The sequence below is a fragment of the Heterodontus francisci genome, chromosome 6 (genome assembly GCF_036365525.1).
Source record: "Heterodontus francisci isolate sHetFra1 chromosome 6, sHetFra1.hap1, whole genome shotgun sequence".
NCBI lineage: Eukaryota > Metazoa > Chordata > Chondrichthyes > Heterodontiformes > Heterodontidae > Heterodontus > Heterodontus francisci.
The window spans coordinates 103,835,427-103,855,543 of NC_090376.1; the positions used below are offsets into that span (position 1 = coordinate 103,835,427).

At 41.9% G+C, this 20,117-nt stretch overlaps 1 protein-coding gene and 1 pseudogene across 1 annotated transcript in view; one reads left to right on the forward strand and one right to left on the reverse strand.

Moving 5' to 3' along the window:
- The window catches only part of LOC137371001 (NALCN channel auxiliary factor 1), a 1,064,361-nt gene that overhangs the window by 137,158 nt on the left and 907,086 nt on the right, over nucleotides 1-20,117 (reverse strand). The gene's annotated exons all lie outside the window — the stretch shown is intronic.
- Nucleotides 12,325-13,189, forward strand: LOC137370999 (ras GTPase-activating protein-binding protein 2 pseudogene; annotated as a pseudogene).

The following is a 20,117-nucleotide window of genomic DNA, read 5'->3' on the forward strand; positions in this document are numbered from 1 at the left end:
AACTCTGTTGGTCTTTGTTTCTTCCTTTCAGCCTCCAGCCCAAGAAAAGCCTTTTGAATTTATCCAGCTCAAAAGTCAATAGTCGTTTGTCTTTTACAATTCTCAGAGACCATAAGTCTGACCATAACAAAACCACTTGGGCTTTCCTTTGTTTCTAGGTGTTAAAAATTGCAACTTGAATCTGCCATTTAGAGCCCTGGCTCTCTGTTTACAATCTGTGAGTCTGGGAGAGCGAAACCCATTGTCCTTTAGGTGTTACAAACTTGCACTCCGCTTTCAAAATGGTCTTTGATCTGGGTTCCTTATTCTCATGGTAACCAAGACCTCTGGCTTGTCTCTAGGCAGATTTTGTGTGAGGTCACATGCTTCCTCCAATTGCCCATTTTACACTGCATTAAAGATCACAATTTTAAAAATGTAACTATACTACAAAGTCCACCATTCATAACAGTGTGTATATCCTTGATGATGGATGGATACATCTTGCTAGGCTATTATCTTAACTCTTCAAAGGCTACAGTGGCATTTTTCAACAAAAATACATAAGATTTGGTCATTGAGCCAACCTACTCCCCACGAATAACACTATGACTTTACTTTTCTTTAGAAAGTGTTGACTTACACTAGAGTACAATTCCATAGGCGCTGGAACAGTTTTGGTCATTTTATTGCCAATTAGATTTTTTTTCCAGATTATTATCTCCAATCCTACTTTTTTATTTGTGTGATTAATCACTAACAAATCCAATAAGGAATTCAGGAAAAAGTTCTTTATGCAGAGAGTGGTGAGATCGTGGAACTTACTACCAATGAGCAAAGGATTTACTTGCAGTCTGTGCTATTAACTGCTCAACTATTCATACATGTAAGATCTTTTATTGCAAGATTATAATTATTTTCAAAGAAATGCTGTTATTTCACTGATCTATTCCAGTGTATGCTTCTCAATTTTGCTGTATAACATCTAGCATTAAATGTGGCCATCAATATTTGGCAAAATCCTAGATTTTCAGTGGTAAGTCATCATCTCATTCCAGACACATAAAGATTAAAAATAGCAAGCACTGTTTGTCACAGGGCTTGTATGGAGATGGCCAATTTGTACATTAAGCTGTATTGAATGCCACTGTGATGTGCTGCTTGGAATTGTTGATGATATGCAACAGAGTTGTGCGCAGTTAACAGGAGGTCGATGAGTAGCAATTTGTGTACGTCTAAACCAACTTCACTGTGCTGTGGGAAAACCAAGGAAATGTAGTCCTCACTTGCATCACTGCGAAAGCACAGCCAGTACAACAGCCTTCAGTGCCATGTAAAAGTGCATTCAAATATTCTCTTGCCTTTCAGCTTTTTTTTCTTGGTCTTCCTCTTTTTCAATATGTCTCTGCACAATTCAAGTGGCCATGGAGATTATACTTTTATCATCAGTTCTTTTGCTGGACATGGTGGGAGGGTTGAGAATGCAGTCTCGGGGTTGAGACTAAGACTGAATTTCTTTTTTACTATTCTGGGGATGTGGGCAGCATGAGCAAGACCAATAGTCACTGCCCATCCCTAGTTGTCCTTGAGAAGGTGGTCATAGATGCCTTCTTGAAGTGCAGCAGTTTGTGTGTTGAAGGTGCTCCCATAATGCTGTTAGGTAGGCAGTTCAAGAATTTTGAGACAGTGATAATGCAGGAATGGTGATACATTTCCAAACCAGGATGAATTGTGATTTGAAGGGAAACTTGATGGTGATGGTCTGCCTGCTGCACTTTTCTTCCTAGGTAGTGAAAGTTGCAGGTTTGCGAGATGCTGCAGTGCATCTTGTAGATGGTACACACTATAACTAAGGCGCATTGGTGGTGGAGGGAGTGGGAATGTTTAAGGTGGCAGATGAGCTGACGACCGAGTGGGCTGCCTTATCCTGGATGGTGCTGAACTTCTTGAGGGTTTTTGCAGCTGCACCCATCCAGGCAACTGGAGAATATTCCAATACACTCCTGACTTTTGCCTTTAGGTGTTGGGAAGGCTATGGTGAGTCAGGAGGATTAACCACTCGCCCCAGGTTACCTATCCTTTGACCTGCTCTAGTAGCCACAGCATTTATGTGCTGAAATAGTAATTGCCTGGAACTTAAGTGGCTCAAAAGAAAATCAGGTATTTGGTACTCACCAATTTATCCAGTGAGCCAGGAAGATCCTGAATGGAAGTGCATGCATGTGGAGTTCAAGTGAGAACAGAATTGAGGATCAGGGGGTAACTGCTTTCTCCTGCAGTCAAAGAGCTTGCTGACACTCACTACCGAGATTCACACATGAATAATGGTCCATTGAACAAGGTACCAAGAGCTGACTGATATCTGGCATGATCTTGTGAAGGGATAACACCTTTAGGGGAGGAGTAGAGCAAAGGAAACTGATGAGAGAATAAAAAAAATTATACAAATAAAGCCAGATTATCCAATCCAAATCCAGAGAGGTGGAAATCGTATATATAACCTGCCATCTCTCATACAACTAGTTATTTGATTTAATAACCTTTCCAGTCATTTCATTTCATATCTGTTTCTATTTCAATTGATTGAAACTCATGGCAGCAACAGTTACATTGGATAACAAAATAGGGTTGCCAACAGCAAGAACAGGAGCAGAGGTGGGGATTATAAAGAGCTCGAAAAAAAATCAGTAATGTCACAGGAAAGCAGGTAAATGGTTGAGTATTTCTCTTTTTTCCCCCTTTTCTCTAAAGTAGGGCATTAGTTTAAACTAGGAGCTGTGGAATTAAAAATTTGCAATCGGGATAAATATAAATAAAGCAGCTTTAGATCGGGGATGGGCAGCTGGGACCTGTTGCTTGCAATTTCCTGTGCCATTTGGGAGCTTCAGGACACTCATGTATCTTGGGGGAGCATATGTGTAGGAAGTGTCTTCAGCTTCTTGAGCATGAGCTCAGGATCTCTGAGCTTGAGGGCAGCTGGAGTCACTGCAGAGCACCAGGGAGGATGAGAGTTTCCTGAATTGTATGTTCCAGGAGGTGGTCACTCCACAGGCAGTGAGAATTCAGGATAGTAGATAGGTGGCCATCTGGAAGAGTAAAAAGAGGCAGGAGGTGCAGGAGTCTTTGGGGTGTGTGCTGCTTTCAAACCGGTACTCAGCTTTGGAAACTGCTGGGAGTGACAACACCTTGAAGGAGTGCAGTCCAGACCATGATGCCAATGGGCAAGGGATTGTACAGGAGGGAACAGCAAAGAGTAGAAATGCAGTAATTATAGTAGATTCCATAGTTAGGGGATAGACAGGCATTTCTGTATCCATCATGGTGAGTCCCACATGGTGCCACGGTAAAGGATGTCAGAGAAAGGGTGTAGTATATTCTGCAGGGGGAAGGGAGTGTGCCAGAAGTTGTGGTACACGTTTAGTACCAACGACATAGGGAGAGCATGTATTGAGCTCCTACGGTTAGATTTTCAGGACCTATGGTGGAAGTTAAAAAGCAGGCTCTCACAGGTAGTAATCTCTGGATTACTCCCAGTGCCATGTGCTAGCGAGAGTAGAAATAGGAAGATAAGGGAGAAACAATGCGTGGCTTGAGGAATTGGGCAGGAGGGAGGGCTTCAGACTTTGGGGACATTGGGACCAGTTCTGGAAGACACCTATTCAAAAGGAACAGGTTTCACTTCAACAGGACTGGGACAAATGTCCTCACAGGAAGGTTCACTAATGTGGTTGGGGAGGGTTTAAACTAAATTGACAGGGGGATTGGCACCAGCATATAGACGTAAGAAAGAAGAATAACGTGTATAAAGGCGTGAGAGTATTGGATAGTGTTAGAGAAGGAAATAGTATCACATTAGATAGGAACAGACCAAGAAGGACTATGAGGAATGCAAAGACAGTTTGAAAATGCATGTATATAAACCCACAAAATGTGGTGAATAAGATTGGTAAGCCGCAAGAACAAATAGCCGTGTGGGAATATGACGTAATGGCAATAATGGAAACGTGCCTTAAAAATGGCGAGGACTGGATGCTTAATATTTGAGGATATGAAGTGTTCATTAAAGATAGGGAAGCAAAAAAGGGAGGTGGGGTGGGAGTATTTATTAGGGAAGACATTGTAGTGTTGGAAAGAGAGGATGCCCTTGAGGGGGCAAAGACAGAATCCATTTGGTTGGAGTTGAGAAGTTAAAAGGGTATGATCACACTACTGGGGTTATTATATAGGCCTCCAAATAGCGAGAGAGAGAGAGAGGAGTAAATCTGCAGGGAAATCATAAAGATATGCAAGAACTATAGTGTAGTGATATTGGGGTCTTTAGTTTCCCAAATATTGATTGGGATAATATTAGATTAAAAAGTAAGGAGGGCAAGGAATTTCTGAAATGTGTTCAAGAGAAATTCCTCGATCAGTATGTTCTCGGTTCAACTTGGAAGGAGGCATTGCTAGATCTGCTGCTGCGGAATGAAATGGGCCAAATGGACCAAGTGTCTGATGGGGGCAATTTGGGTAATAGTAATCATCACATCATAAGGTTTAGATTAGTAATGGAGAAGAGCATGGAACAATCTAAAGTACGACTTCTAAACTGGAAGAGGGCTACCTTCAATGGGATGAGTGGGGATCTAGCCAGTGTAAAATGGAACCAAAGATTGACAGGAAAATCTATAATTGAATGATGGGTGATCTTTAAGGAGGAGAAGTTTCAGGAACAGGCTAGGTACATTCCAACAAGGGAGAAAGGTAAAGGAACCAAAGGCAGGGCTCCTTGGATGACGAGGGAGATAAAGAATATGACGAAACAAAAAAAGAGGGTGTATGATGCATGTCGGGTGAACTATTCAAGTGAGAACCAGGTCAAACACAAAGTTGAGAGGGAAATTGAAGAGGAAAATAAGACTGGCAAAGAGACAATATGAGAATAGAAGGGCAGATAACATAAAAGGGAACCCAAAAATCTTCTACTGGCATGTAAATGATAAGGGGGCAGCACAGTGGCGCAGTGGTTAGCACCGCAGCCTCACAGCTCCAGGGACCGGGGTTCGATTCTGGGTACTGCCTGTGCGGAGTTTGCAAGTTCTCCCTGTGTCTGCGTGGGTTTTCGCCGGGTGCTCTGGTTTCCTCCCACATCCAAAAGACTTGCAGGTGATAGGTAAATTGGCTGTTGTAAATTGCCCCTCATGTAGGTAAATGGTAGGGAATATGGGATTACTGTAGGGTTAGTACAAATGGGTGGTTGTTGGTCGGCACAGACTCGGTGGGCCGAAGGGCCTGTTTCAGTGCTGTATCTCAAAATAAATAAAGAAATAAATAAGTGGGTAATAAGAGGTGGGGTGGGTTCTATTAGGGACAAAGAGGGTGATATATGCTTAGAGGCAGAGGGCAAGGCTAGAATACTTAATGAGTACTTTGTATCAGTGATTACTAAGGAAGCGTATGTGGATAAAGTATCAGTAGAAGCAAAGATGGTAGAAGTAACGGATGGGATGAAAATTGATAGTCAGGATGTACTGGAAAGGCTGACTATGTTTAAAGTGGATAAATCACCAGATTTGAATGGTTTGCATCACAGGTTGCTGAAGGAAGTGGGGGTGGAGATAGTGGAAGGGCTTGCCGCAATCTTCAAATCTTCCCTGGATACCGGGGAGATACCAGAGGACTGGAGAGTGGCAAATGTGACACCCTTATTCAAGAAAGGGCTTAGGATAGTCCTAGCAACTACATGCCAGTTAGTTTAACATCAGTGGTGGATCAGATTTTAGAATCAATAATCAGGGAAAAGAATCAACAGGTACTTGGAGACATTTGAGTTAAGTAAGGAAAGCCAGCACAGATTAACAAATTTGAAGCTCATGGAATAGAAGGGTCAGTGTCACCTTGGATAAAAGAAAAATGACTTAAGGCTAGAAAACAGCCAGTCCAGTCTGTTTTTCAGACTGGAGGATGATAGACAGTGATGTTCCCCAAGGTTCAGTGCTAGGACCTCTGCTTTTTTGAGATATATATATATATATATATATATATATATATATATATATATATAAACAAATGACTTGGATATTGGAATATAGAAAAAAAATTCAAAATTGGTTGATGATTTCAAATGTGGACATATGGCTAACAGTGAGGATGAAACCAAATGACTGCAAAAGGACAACAATAGGCTAGCTGAAAGGGCAGACAAGTGGCAGATGGAATTTAACACAGCGAAGTCTGAAGTGATGCATTTTGGCAGAAGGGATAGGGAAAGGTAGTAGAAACTTAATGGCACAGTTCTAAAGAGTGTGCAGGAACAGAGGGACCTGGGGGTTCATGTGCATAGAGCTTTGTAGGTGGCAGGACATATTGAGACGATAGTTAACAAACCACATGGAATCTTGGGCTTCATAAGTAGAGGTTTGAGTACAAAAGCAGGGAAGTTAGGCTGAAGTTATATAAAGCCCTGGATAGGCCCCACCTGGAGTATTGCGTCCATTTCTGGTCACCGCATTTTAGAAAGGATGAGAGGGTGCAGAGGAGATTTACCAGAATTATTCCAGGGATAGGGAATTTTAGCTACAAGGTTAGGTTGGAGAAGCTGGGGTTGTTCTCCTTGGAGCAAAGGAGATTGAGGGGAGATTTGACAGAGGTGTACAAGACTATGACAGGTTTAGATCAGGTAGACAAAGAAAAGCTGTTCCCTTTGTTGACGGTACAAGGACTAAGGGACACAGATTTAAGGTTTTGGGGAAAAGATGCAGGGGGGAATGTGTGAAGAATTTTTTTATGCAGTGAGTGTTAATGATCTAGAACTCACTGCCTACGGGGTGGTGGAAGCAGAAATGATAAGTAATTTCAAAAGGTAATTGGATGGGCACTTGAGGGAAATAAACTTGCAGGGCTACGAGGATAGAGCGGCAGAGTCGGACTGATTGAATTGCTCTATAAGAGCCGCATGGACTCAATGGGCCAAATAGTCTCCGTCTGTGCTGTTATGACTCAATGAAACCTGTTAGAATTGTCCTGGAGTTTCTTGAATTTAAATATTAATCTCCTCGACAGTGCTGCAAGGAACCTAGGTTAAAAATCATAAGGATGTTAGAAAATGGTGTGTTTTTTTACTTACAGTGAATAATTTCATTTATTAATTCTAAAATAGTGGAGATGGTTGCGGGGGTGATGGTTTGGGGGGGGCGGGGTGCAGGTGCAGTGGGGATGGTGCAGCAAAAAGGCTGTTTGACTGATTGGAGAGGTTGGAGGCAGGAAGGTTCTGTGATGAAACCTTCAGGGAAAATATAACCAGAGTTGCCAACCCTATAACAAGCGGTCTTAATTTAGCAATATTCCGACTGAAGAGGGCACTTCGTTGTTGAAATATCATACTGTATGACCAGAAGCTGGAAAGTAGCTTCAAGCATTGACAATAGCAATACTTTCAAAAAGACAGTTTTTTTTACAAATTATTTTTTTCTCAACCCTGTTCTTTTGACCATCCAGTCTGATTAAAAGGGTATGTTCACATTAATGGGACATTTTGAGCTGTTTCACTTCTTACTCCAAAATGTCAACTCCAGAGCAGACATCTGCATACTGGGGTTGAATTCTATAGGAGTTCTCTCAATCATCCGTAATAACTGGGGCAGAAAATTAACAGATATCACCGAGAAAATGCACAAACTGTGTCAAAACGATTTCTCCAGTACTTTTGTGGATCTTCCACCAAAGTTATGGTGGGTAATTAGGGACAAGTCTACTGTGTTCCTTTTTTTGTGTTTTGAATCTTAATTTAGCAATCCCAGCTAAAAAGGCATTGGCCCCAAGGTGCAAGGCATCAATCCTGAACTCATCTTGTCCATGAGACCCACCTCCTGCTCCTATTTCCACCAAACTGCTGATCACTCAACTTCCCTTCCTGGCTCCCATGTTAGGTGATATTGTTCACAGTTCTTTATCCTCAGGTACCCTCCCTCTCCCCTTCAAATCTGCCATCATCACCTTTTTCCTCAAAGAGCCACCCTTGACCCTTCTGTCCTTGAAAAATACCACCGCATCTCCAACCTTCTTTTCCTCTCCAAAGTTTTTGAATATATTGTCATCTCCAAAATTATGCACAACCTTTCCACAAATGCATGTTTGAACCCTTCCAAATCAGGTTTCTACCCCTGCCACAATACTAAAATTACCCTTCTAAAAGTCACAAATGACATCCAATGTGACTGTGGCCATGGTGATCTATCCTTCATTATCCTTCTCAATGTGTCTTTGACACGGTTGATCCTCCTCTGCTCCATCACTTAGCTGGGTGGGAATGCCCTTGCCTTGTTCCATTCCTGTCCAGTCGTAGATAGATAATCATCGGAAATGGCTTCTCTTCCCACTTTTACACTGTTACCTCCATTCACGACGCTGTCCTATTTCTTATCTGCATGCTGCCACTCAGTGACATCATCGAGAAACACAATATCAAGTTCCACATGTACGCTGATGGTGCCCAGCTTTACCTCAGCACCACCACTCATGACCCCTCCACTGCCTCTGATTTGTCATGTTGTTTGTTTGATATCCAGTATTGGATGAGCAGAAATTTCCTCCAATTAAATATTGGGAAAACCAAAGCCATTGTCTTCAGTCCCCACCGCAAACTCTGTTTCCTAGCCACTGACTCCATCCTTCTCCGTAGCCATTGCCAGAGACTGATCGCAGCCTTGGTGTCCTATTTAATTCTGAGCTGAGATTCTGACCCCATAGCCTCTCCATTATCAAAACCTCCTTCTTCCGTCTCTGCCCATCTCTGCCTCACTTTAGCTTATCTGCTGCTGAAACCCTCATCCACACCTTTGTTACCTTCAACTCAACTGCTCCTGGCTGATGTCCCATATTGCAGCCTCCGCTAAATTGTGCTCATCCAAATTTCTGCTAACCGTATCCTAACTTGCACCAAATCCCATTCACCTGTCACCTTGTGTTCATTGACCTACATTGCTTCCTGGTATGGCAAAGCCTCAATTTAAAAATTCTCATGCTTGAGATCTCTGTACACCTCCACTTCTGGCTTTTTGTGCATCTCCGACTTTAATCGCTCCAGCATTGGTGGTTGTACCTTCAGTTATCAAGGCTCAATGCTCTGGAATTTTCTTGCATAGCCTCACCACCTTTCTACTGCTTTCTCCTCCTTTTAGGACACTGCTTAAAATCAACCTTTTTGACCAAGCCTTTGGTCACCTGTCCGAATATCTCTTTATGTGGTTTGGTGTCAAATTTTGTTTACCAATCACTCCTGTAAGCATCTTGGTTTGTTTTATTGCATTAAAGGCAATGCATTAATGCAAGTTGTTGTTGTACACTGGTTGAATCTCAGACAGGGCAGGGAACAGGGTGGGCAGCCCTGTAGAATGCCATGATTATACACCCCTTAAAGGCTGGTGCTTAAAATATGCAGGAATAAACATGTTGAAGCTTTTTTGAAAGCTCATACAAGCCTTGAGACCTTTAAAAACAGTATGGTGGGAGCATGGAGGAAGGAAATAATGAGGCACAAAACCAAAAGATTGAAAATCTCAATATGGAGGCATAAAACAGAGTTTGCTGGCCAATCGTGGAGAGATGCTAACCATACCCCTGGCACACTGAATGGGCTGCTATGTGAGGTGGATGTGAGGAGGGTTGCTGTATTTGACATGCTCCCTTGAGGATAAAGGTGCAAGTGGCATGGTAAGAGGTGGCAGCAAGCCGAAATTGCAGTGACTACAGGAGCTGGCAACAGATATGTGAGAGGACGGTACACCTCAAGGAATCTGGCAAAGTAAGACAAAAGAAAGACTTGCATTTATGTAGCACCTTTCATGACCACCAAGCATCCCAAAGTGCTTTACAGCCAATGAAGTACTTTTTGAAATCTAGTCATAGTTGTAATGTGGGAAACGCGGAAGCCAATGTGCACACAGTAAGCTCCGGAAAACAGCAATGTGATAATGACCAGATAATGTGTTTTTGTGAGGTTGATTGAGGGATAAATGTTGGCTTGGACACTGGAGATAACTCCCCTGCTCTTCTTCAAAATAGTGTCATGGGAGCTTTTACATCCACCTGAGAGGAGCAGACAGGGCCTTGGTTGAATGTCTCATTTGAAGAAAAGCACCTCTAACAGTGCAGCACTCCTTCAGTACTGCAGTAGAGTGTCAGCCTTGATTTTGTACTCAGGTTCTGGAGTGAAATTTGAAAGCATAACCTCCTGACTCAGGAGCAAGAGTACAACCCACTGAGCCATAGCTGACTACTGAGTAGCACCACCTAAGAAAAACAAACTTTACCTCAAGCTGTGCCAAAGTGCTTCACAGCCAAGGAAATATTTTTTAAGTGTAGTGTCATGAAAATGTGATATGCTGAATGAGGATTTTACTTCATCGATTGGAAACCTAAATTAAACTTAAAAATGGAAAGCTGGAAAATTACAGTCAACTTTTAAAAAGACTTTGCCACAGCTAAAAATGGCCGCCACCATTTGTATTTGAACACCCTTCACATTCCAAGGCATCAAAGTGGAGACGCATGTCTGATTAGACTTTACCCAACACGATGACTTGCCATATTGCTTTCATTAGCAAGACAAGCAAAGCCATCCTGGGACATTAACATTAAAAGGGCAAACTCCTGCAGGGGTATACATTGACACCATGAGGCCTGAGAGAGATTGAGATTCCTGAACTTGAATCTCATTCGAAGGCACAGAGAATACACTGAGGCAATCACGTGACCATCTGTCCATCCCTGTGAAAGCTGGGAGTTTCCCTTGGATAAGACAGACAAGTACCAGAGAGACTCAATCTGTGAAGAAGCCAGAAGAGGTGTCTCTTTCTCTCTCTCCAGAAAATCTTCTGTGGGGCATGCAACGCCTGGCTGCCAGCTGCAAGATCCAGGACAAAGACCCCAGGAAGGAAACTCTCTGCTCAACTGTCTCCAAGAACAACTATCAACCCAAAACGTCAGAACCACAAATTCAATCGGAAGACCACTAAAGTTATCAGACACTACAGACTGTATATTCCTTTTTATTGATCCAAACTCTACCCCAACTACTATTCTTCTCCATTCTGTAATCTATTGGTGTGTGTGTTATTCTTGTGTGAGTGTGTGAGTAAAAGTATAGCGTAATTTTATTATTTTATTTAGATTGCGCTTTTGGTTAAGTAAAATAAACTCACCTCTTGTTTAAACTCAAAGAAACTTGTCCGATTGGTTCTTTTATGATCACAACAAATGTAAAAGGTAAAACACTCACTGAAGTGGTAAGCACATCCACTGTTTAAAAAAGAGTAAAACCTGTTGCGGTCAAACAAGAAGAAAGACACGAGGGGAGCCTTGCGACTCCTGTTCACCTGATCATAAGAGTAGTCACTTGCCTTTGAAATTTTTCATTTGGCAGTAGCAGAACTACTTACAGGCCTGAATGTAGTCAAGAATGTCTTAGATGACATTATTGTGTATGGGAGAACACAAGCAGAACATGACAAGCAGTGTTGGATCAACTCCAAATGCACAATCTGCAATTAAATAAAGACGAGCATTTTTTCAGCTCAGGAAGTGATGCTCCACAGGCACATATTTGGAAAAAAAAAATCTATCTCCAGATTTTAAGAAGGTGAAGGAAATCTTGAATGCAGATCCTCCCGTGAATGCAAAACGGGAGAAAAAGTCTGGTATTGAGGGTGATGTGCCTGAAACCTATCCCCTCCAAGTTTCAAATTTCAGACCAACTGAGTTATGTTGAATGTAATTTTGTAATGGTTAATTTTTAAAGAAAAGGGAACTGTTGTATGATTGCCTTTAAGAGTGATGTCCCTTTAATAGCTTAGTATGCTAATGAGCATACCAGGCACAGTCATGTGACTACAAGCCTGAGTCACTCTGCAACTGTAACACCCAAAGGAAGGTTCTGTAAATAGTTAGTTCTGTACTGTATATTATCTTCTGTATATTATATTTCAATAGCTGGAATAAATCTGTTTGAGATCTTCAACCAACTGGACTCCATGCATCTCATTTATTTTCCATCAGACGACATAAAGAACTCATTATATAATGGCAGCAGTGGATATGAACCCACGCCCTGTACAGGTTCAGGGTGTTCTTGTGGTTCTTCCTCTACTTCCTCTTGTGATTCTTGTTCCAATTCGAATACTTCATCCTGGTAGCAGAATATATCATTATGGATGTAGAATTTGTTTGGAACAGAACCCGCTGGTGCTAGGACGAAAGTCTGCATGAACTTCCTCATTGGCTGACGCACATGGCAACGGCAGCCATGTGGAGCCGTCAGTTGCCGCTTTCCATCGGATCCAGCAGCTAGAGTCATTGTGTACCAAAGAAATGGTGATGGAAAAGCCAAATCCCCAGCTTGTAGGGAGGGAGTTTTTGAGGCAGTACGACACTTTGCTAAAGAAGACACCAGACATCTGGCACTGGTTTTATGATAAAACCTCTTCCTATGTTCATGGTGGATTGGATGGCAATGGAAAGCCTGCAGAAGTGGTTTATGGCCAAACTGAGATCCACAAAAAGGTCAGTTCCCTTCAGTTTAGTGATTACCACACACAAATTTGTCATGTGGATGCACATGCTACACTAAGCGAATGGGGTGGTTGTACAGGTGATGGCAGAGCTGTCAAACAGTGGACAGCCAATGAGGAGGTTCATGTAGACTTTCGTCCTGTCACCAGAGGGTTCTGCTCCAAACAAATTCTAAGTCCATAATGATATATTCCGCGACCAAGATGAAGTGTTCGACTCGGACGCAGAATTGAAAGAAGAATCGGAAGAGGAAGTGGAGAAGAATCAGAAGAATGTCAACTGTTTCCTGAACCTATACAAGAAAACACCAATAATACATATTATGAGGCTTACGCTGTCAGTAATGGTGTGGAACAAGCCCTGGAGGAGCCCACACTTGAGGCTGAGCCTGAGCCTGAATCTAAAATCAAGGAGATAAAAACTGAACCTGAACCTGAACTGGTAGAGAAGAATGCGGAAGAGTTGAAGGAGAAGACACCATCTCCAGCCCCAGTGGAGCCAGTTTATCAAGCACATGAGGCTCCCAAGGTTTTCTCCTGGGCCTCAGTGACAAGTAAAAATCTGTCAACTGGTGGTACTATTAATTCCTCCGGAATTCATAAATGTTAAAGCGCCAGCCTCACAGCCAAGAGCTGAAGCTAAAATGGAACCCCAGGCCTCATGACCAGTGGCCCTGGGAGAGCCTGGGGTTAGTGCCCCAAGGACTGAGAACAGGTTGAGGAGATATTGAATTGAATGAGGTTGAGAACCGGAAAATCATTTCAAGGAAATATAGGCCCAAAAATTGGAGAAGAAAGGACTTACTTCCAGCTACAGCAGACACAGCACAGAATGACAGGCTGCAAGTAAATCAGGTGAGTCATTGTTTTAAAAAAAATCTTTGAAGTGCCTGAAGGATTGATTTTTTCCAAGACGCCGTAAAAGAAAAACAGATTTTTCCCAGAGATTCCTCTCCCAGGATGATGGAGGTCAACACCATTACAGGAGACGTCCATTAGAAAAAGCGTGGGAAAACCCCAATCACTGCTGAGCCTTCATCCATGCAGCAAAAGTTTTAAAAACTCATTAAATCACTCAAGTGTGAAGAAGAGCTTTCAATCACGCAGCCACAGCTATAAAAATACCATTAAACCAGTCGAACATGAAGAACATAAATAAACTCTAAAAAAGCTATTGAAATGCCTAGTGAACAGCTGTGTAAACAGACAAACTTAAGTGCTGCAAGCAAGTTAAAGACAGAGCACTGTCAAACACTTTCTCCTCTCAAACCAAGCGGCTAGTATAAACAACAGAGAATTTCTGAAATGGGAAACAGTGCAGAGTCACAGGACAAGTCTTAAAGCAAGATTTAAGCAAATGAAAAGCAGGAAGCTGGATACTAAATTGCTCAGCATGAACTGGAAGGCCATGGATATCCTATCTGAGTTCCAACTTTTCAAACAAAGAATGCAGTTATGTTTTGCAGACCAAGTGATTGCAGAACCAGAAAACCAGGCTGCAAAAATACTAACAGCAGTTGGAAATGAGGGATTACACAGAATCAATGTGTCAGGCTTATCTTAAGAGAACCAGAAAGATCCCACAAAGATATGGAAAGTGTTAGATGATCAGCTCAGATTAAGAGTGAATTTTCAAATTCACTGCCTGGAATTGATGTCCTAAAGGCAGCAATCGACCAGTTCATCAGTAGATGCCATAGTAAGGGCAACAAATGTGATTTTTCAAAAGCTGAGCTATCAGAGCGACTAATGGAGCTGGTGATTGTACCAACACTCATTGAAGCATTTCAGAAAGACCTCTTGGGTAAAAAGAAAGGTTACAGTATTGATGCACTGCCAGAAGATGGCAGGAAATATGAAGCCATTGTAGCTGGACATCAGCACCTGCAAGCACTATGTGCAGGCAACAATATCAGCATGATAACCAGGTCGAAAAGAGCAAGCAAGCTGTGCAGTAAGTGTGGTTAGTCCCACTCACTGCAAAGCTGTCCTGCATTTCGAGACCTGTGCAAGGCATGTAGAGCAAAAGGACACCGAGTCCACCTATGCAAGAAATCTGGCTCTAAGGACACAGTCAGAAGTCACAACAGGACACAGACAAACAGACAATAGGTGCAGCAACAGGGCAACAGCGGCAAGGAAAGCGCCAGTGACCTGCGTAAATACAAGCTGATACACAAAGTCCACAGCCAAACTGACCTGAGACAAGACTCAGAGACGAGTGATTCTCAGACAGAAGACAAGCAGGCATTCCACATTGTGATCCTGACACATCATGTTGATGAATCACAGAATTGTTACAGTGCAGAAGGAGGCCATTCGGCCCATCGTGTCCACACTGGCTCTCTGAAAGAGCAGTTCCCTCAATCCCATTCCCCTGCCTTCTCCCCATAACCCTGCACATTCTTCCTTTTCATATAACTGTCTAATTACCTTTTGAATGCTTCAATTAAACCTGCCTCCAATACTTTTTCAGGCAGTGCATTCCAGACCTGAACCAATCGCTGCATGAAAAGGTTTTTCCTCATGTCACTTTTGCTTCTCTTACCAAATACTTTAAATCTGTGCCGTCTCCTTCTCAATCCTTTTACGAGTGGGAACAGTTTCTCTCTATCTACTCTGTCCAGACCCCTCATGATTTTGAATACCTCTATCAAATCACCACTCAGCCTTCTCCTCCAAGGAAAACAGTCCTAACTTCTCCAGTCTAACTTCATAACTGAAATTCCTCATCCCTGGAACCATTCTTGTGAATCTCTTCTGTATTCTCTCCAATGCTCTCATATCTTTCCTCAAGTGCAGTGCCCAGAATTGGACGCAATACTCCAGCTGAGGCTGAACTAGTGTCTTTTATAAGTTCAACGTAACTTCCTTGCTGTTGTACTCTATGCCCCTATTAATAAAGCCCAAGATACTGTATACTCTATTAACTGCTCTCTCAACCTGTCCTGCCACCTTTAATGAGTTATGCACATATACACCTCGGTCCCTCTGCTCCTGCACCCCCTTTAGAATTGTGCCCTTTATTCTATATTATCTCTCCATGTTCTTCCTACCAAAATGAATCACCTCACATTTCTCTGCATTGAACTTCATCTGCCACCTGTCTGACCATTCCGCCAACTTGTCTATGTCCTTTTGAAGTTCTACACTATCCTCCTCACAGTTCATAATGTTTCCAAGTTTCGTATCATCTGCAAACTTTGAAATTGTACCCTGTCTAGGTCATTAAAATATATCAGGAAAAGCAAGGGTCCCAACACCGATCACTGGGGAACTCCACTAGAAATCTTCCTCCAGCTCAAAAAACAACTATTAGCCACTACTCTTTGTTTCCTGTCACTCAGCCATTTTTGTATCCATGTTGCTACCGTCCCTTTTATTCCATGAGCTACAAGGTTGCTCACAAGTCTGTCGTGTGACACTGTATCAAATGCCTTTTGAAAGTCCATGTACACCACATCAACAGCATTGCCCTCATCAACCCTCTCTGTTATCTCCTCAAAAAACTCCAGAAAGTTAGGGAAACATTATTTTCCCTTAAGAAATCAATGCTAGTTTTCCTTAATTAACTCGCATTTGTCCATGTGACTATTGATTTTGCCCCGAATTATTTTTTCTAGAAGTTTCCCCACCACCGAAGTTAAACTGACGGGCCTGTAGTTGCTGGGCTTATCTTTACACCTTTTTTGAACAAGGGTGTAATGTCTGCAATTCTCCTGTCCTCTGGCACCACCCCTGAGACCAAGGATGACTGAAAAATTATGGCCAGTGCCTCTGCGATTTCCACCCTCACTTCCCTCAGTATCCTTGGATGCATCTCATCCGGCCCTGGTGTTTTATCCACTTTAAGTTCAGACAGCCTATCTAATATTTCTTCTTTATCAATTTTAAACCCCACTAGTGTCTGACTTACCTCCTCTTTCAACATTGCCTGGATTGCAGCTTCTTCCTTGTTAAAGACAGATGCAAAGTATTCATTTAATATCTCAGCTATGCCCTCTGCCTCCATGTGTAAATCCCCTTTCTGGTCTCTAATCGGCCCCACTCCTCCTTTTACCACCTTTTTACAATTTATATGCCTATTGAAAACTTTGGAATTTCCTTTAGTGCTAGCTGCCAGCCTCTTCTCATGCTCTCTCTTTGTTTCTCTTATTTGCTTTTCCACTTCCCCTCTGGACCTTCTATATTCAGCCTGGTTCTCAATAGTATTTTCTGCTTGACATCTGTCAGAAGCACACTTTTTCTTCTTTATCTTAATCTCTACCTCTTCTGTCACCCAGGGAGCTCTGGATATGTTTGCTCTACTTTTCCTCTTCAAAGAACATACCTTGTCAAAGTCAAACAACAGCAACAGATGAGATGCAGATTCCCCAAGCAAGAATTGTCAAACCACCAAAATGACCTATGGACTTTAAAGCCTCTGCATTTGTAAATTTCACAATCTCCAGCCTTGTACCTATAAATTCTATAATCTATACCCTATATAACTAGTTTTGATGTTATCTAATTTTATGTAATTTTACTTTTAGCATACAAGACGTATCTTTGGAAAGAAAGGGGATGTTGTATGATTGCCTTCAAGATCAAAATATGCTAATGAGCTAAGTACCAGGATGCAGTCATATGACTACAGGCCTGAGTCACTCTGCAACTGCAACATCCAAAGGAAGGTTCTGAAAATAGTTAGCTCTGTACTTTATATTATAGTTCAATAGCTGTAATAAACCTATTTGAGATCTTCAACCAACTAGACTCCATGCATCTCATTTAGGCTGCATCAGACAATATAAAGAACTAATTATAGTACAAAATTTAAATTTCAAAGAAGGGGCTAATGTAATGTAGTGCAGTGGTGGCTTTACCTTTAAGAAACCGTACCTTTAAGAGATCAGGCTACTGATGCAACTGATAACATCATAAATATGGGAGGGACACCATTTTGAGAGGTACACTCAGCACATGACTCTACAGAGACCAGACATATACCAGGAAGGAAAAAACCTGTACCTGAAATCATGCAATGTAAGAAAGTAAGAAAATAAATAGTGTTTGTGTTGAATCCAAATATAAAGCCTGTGGTTGTCATTTAAAGAAGACTGAAGAACACAGCACAACATTACACCCGCTATGATGCAAACAAGAAAATGTGCAGAAATGAAAACAAGTCACTTTGCGATTGTAAGCTTATGAATTGGCTAGGATATAAAACGGTTTGAAAATAAGCAGGTTTCACTATGGTTGTGTTTACCTTGTATTTTAAACCGAAAATAAATCTGTTTTGGCACAGTTTGACTTGGCCTGAGAAAAAGTAAGCATGAAGTTTAGTTCCTGAATGGGGTTTGGCTTTGCGACGAGAAGCCAGAGATTTGAATTAGGGCAGTACAACAGCTGAATTTGAACTCCCAACCGGGGTTGTACAAAGCCTCCAGTTTGTAAAAAATGTCATGAGGGTACTTTAAAATTCTCTGTACATGTCAAGACTCTGGGACGGCTCTCAATGTATAACCTGAGGGATCATTCAGATTAGGTCATGCTGATCAGGCTTGATTGCGATCAGTTAGATAGTATAAACAGAAGCAGATACTGTAAATTTGGTGCACTAACTGTAACAGAGTGAAAACTACACTCAGCTATAAATGAATCATGCTGTCTGGTTTTCAGGTCATAAATACTGTATGATGTTCAAACATATAGCACATATCATTTCAAAATCTACTTATTCAAGTTCTCTTATGAGTTCTATAGCAGTGTTATATCTTGGCAACTACAACCGAAGCCCATTTTATTTGCCTCCTGTAAACTATAACTATGTGGACATCACAGATAGCTGATGAGCCCAAGTGTGAATTCATGTAAAAAAATAATAATTCCACTGTATACATTGGAACATGAGGTAAGATAATTGGCAAAAGAACCAGAGGGAGATGAGGAGAAATATTTTTACACAGCACGTTGTTACGAATTGAATGCACTGCCTGAAAGGATGGTGGAAGCAGATACAATAGTAACATTTAAAAGGGAATTGGATATTTATTGGAAAAGGTACACAGAGCTATGGGGAAATGTGGACAAGTGTGTCTAATAGAATAGCTCTTTCAACGAGCTGCCACAAGCTCGATGGGTGGAATTCTATAATTCAAGATATTTATTTTGTACAAGACTTGCAATTCACCTAGCAATATTAGTTGAATGCATTGACATCATCTCCTTGAATTGAAGAAATAATGGCAAAACTGAATTGAAATTTAAGCCCTTCATTATCATTTCTGAGTATTGACCTGACCCCTCAGGTTACCAGTGTACAGCCATCTACAAAGAATTAACCGTAATGTCATGCAGGTCCCCACCTGCCAAGACTGAGGCATACATTACTTTGCCACATGAATATTAAAAATTGAAGTTGATACTGGGCAGAAAAGAGGGCTTATCTCAAGGAATTGCCAGGCACCTCTTTGGAAAGGCCTTTTGTTTTGCATTCTAGCAGACAGTATTGGAACAAAGGACCCAGTTCTTGCTTCTCCAATACACAGAAGACCTAGTCAGACCATCTTAGTCACATGATTAACTGGCTGTTTGAATTTTGAACCTTCCACAGAGTGTTTGAAACTCAGAAAGCTGTTTGTTCTTGGACTGAAAAGACCTCTCTCCTGTCTACTCTCATCTCGCTCTCACCAGCTTTGGAAACCATTGAAGACAAATGAACCTCAAGAGAGAAAAGTCTCCGACAGTGAACAAGGTTTAAGAAGAATACTGGGCCCCAATGAAAAGCAAGACTACCTACAATCAAGGACCCTACAGCAAGCTCAAAGCACAGTAAAAAACCCCTCTTCAGTGATTGCCTCAAAGCTCTCCACTATTTTTCTTCTGCTCTTTTCTGTCTCTATTTGCATGTGTGTATCGCAGATGCATGCTAGCGTGGGACGCGGCATGTATCCATAGGCGTTAACCAAATTAGAGTTTAAGTTTTAATAAATTTCACTTTTCTTCTTTAAACCTAAGCAAGTCTGTTTGTGTTCATTTCTTTGCCTTATAATTGGAAAGTGGTGAACAAGGATTCACCAAGGGGGAGCTCAAAACACAGTGTGTTTAAAATTAAATCCTGTTACAATAAGACCAGTGAAGGCTAAAAGGGACCCCTGGACACCTTTCTCACCTGGTCATAACACATAGGATAAATTAAGACAGCACATTACATAGAATTACACAGATTATACAGTATAGAAACCGGCCATTCAGCCCTACAAGTCCATGCCAGCATTTATGTTCCACTTGAGTTTCCTCCTATCCTTTCTCATGTAGCTCTATCAGCATAACTCTCCATTCCTTTCTCCCTCATATACTTATCTAGCTTCCACTTAAATGCATCTGACTTTGGGTTTTCTAACCAAATAGAATGAGCAGGCGTGAGATGACCCGCATGAGTCAATTTGTGGTCTTCCGGGCCGTGGGGCGGAGGGGCTTTCGTTCATTCAAAGGCACCCAGTGTCTAATCAAGGGACTCAGCATCAGGAGTCGGGGGGTAGTGGGGTTGCCCCTGAGAGCCACACCCCTGTCACCCCATGTTATGCCTTGTTGAATGAGGTCTAACTT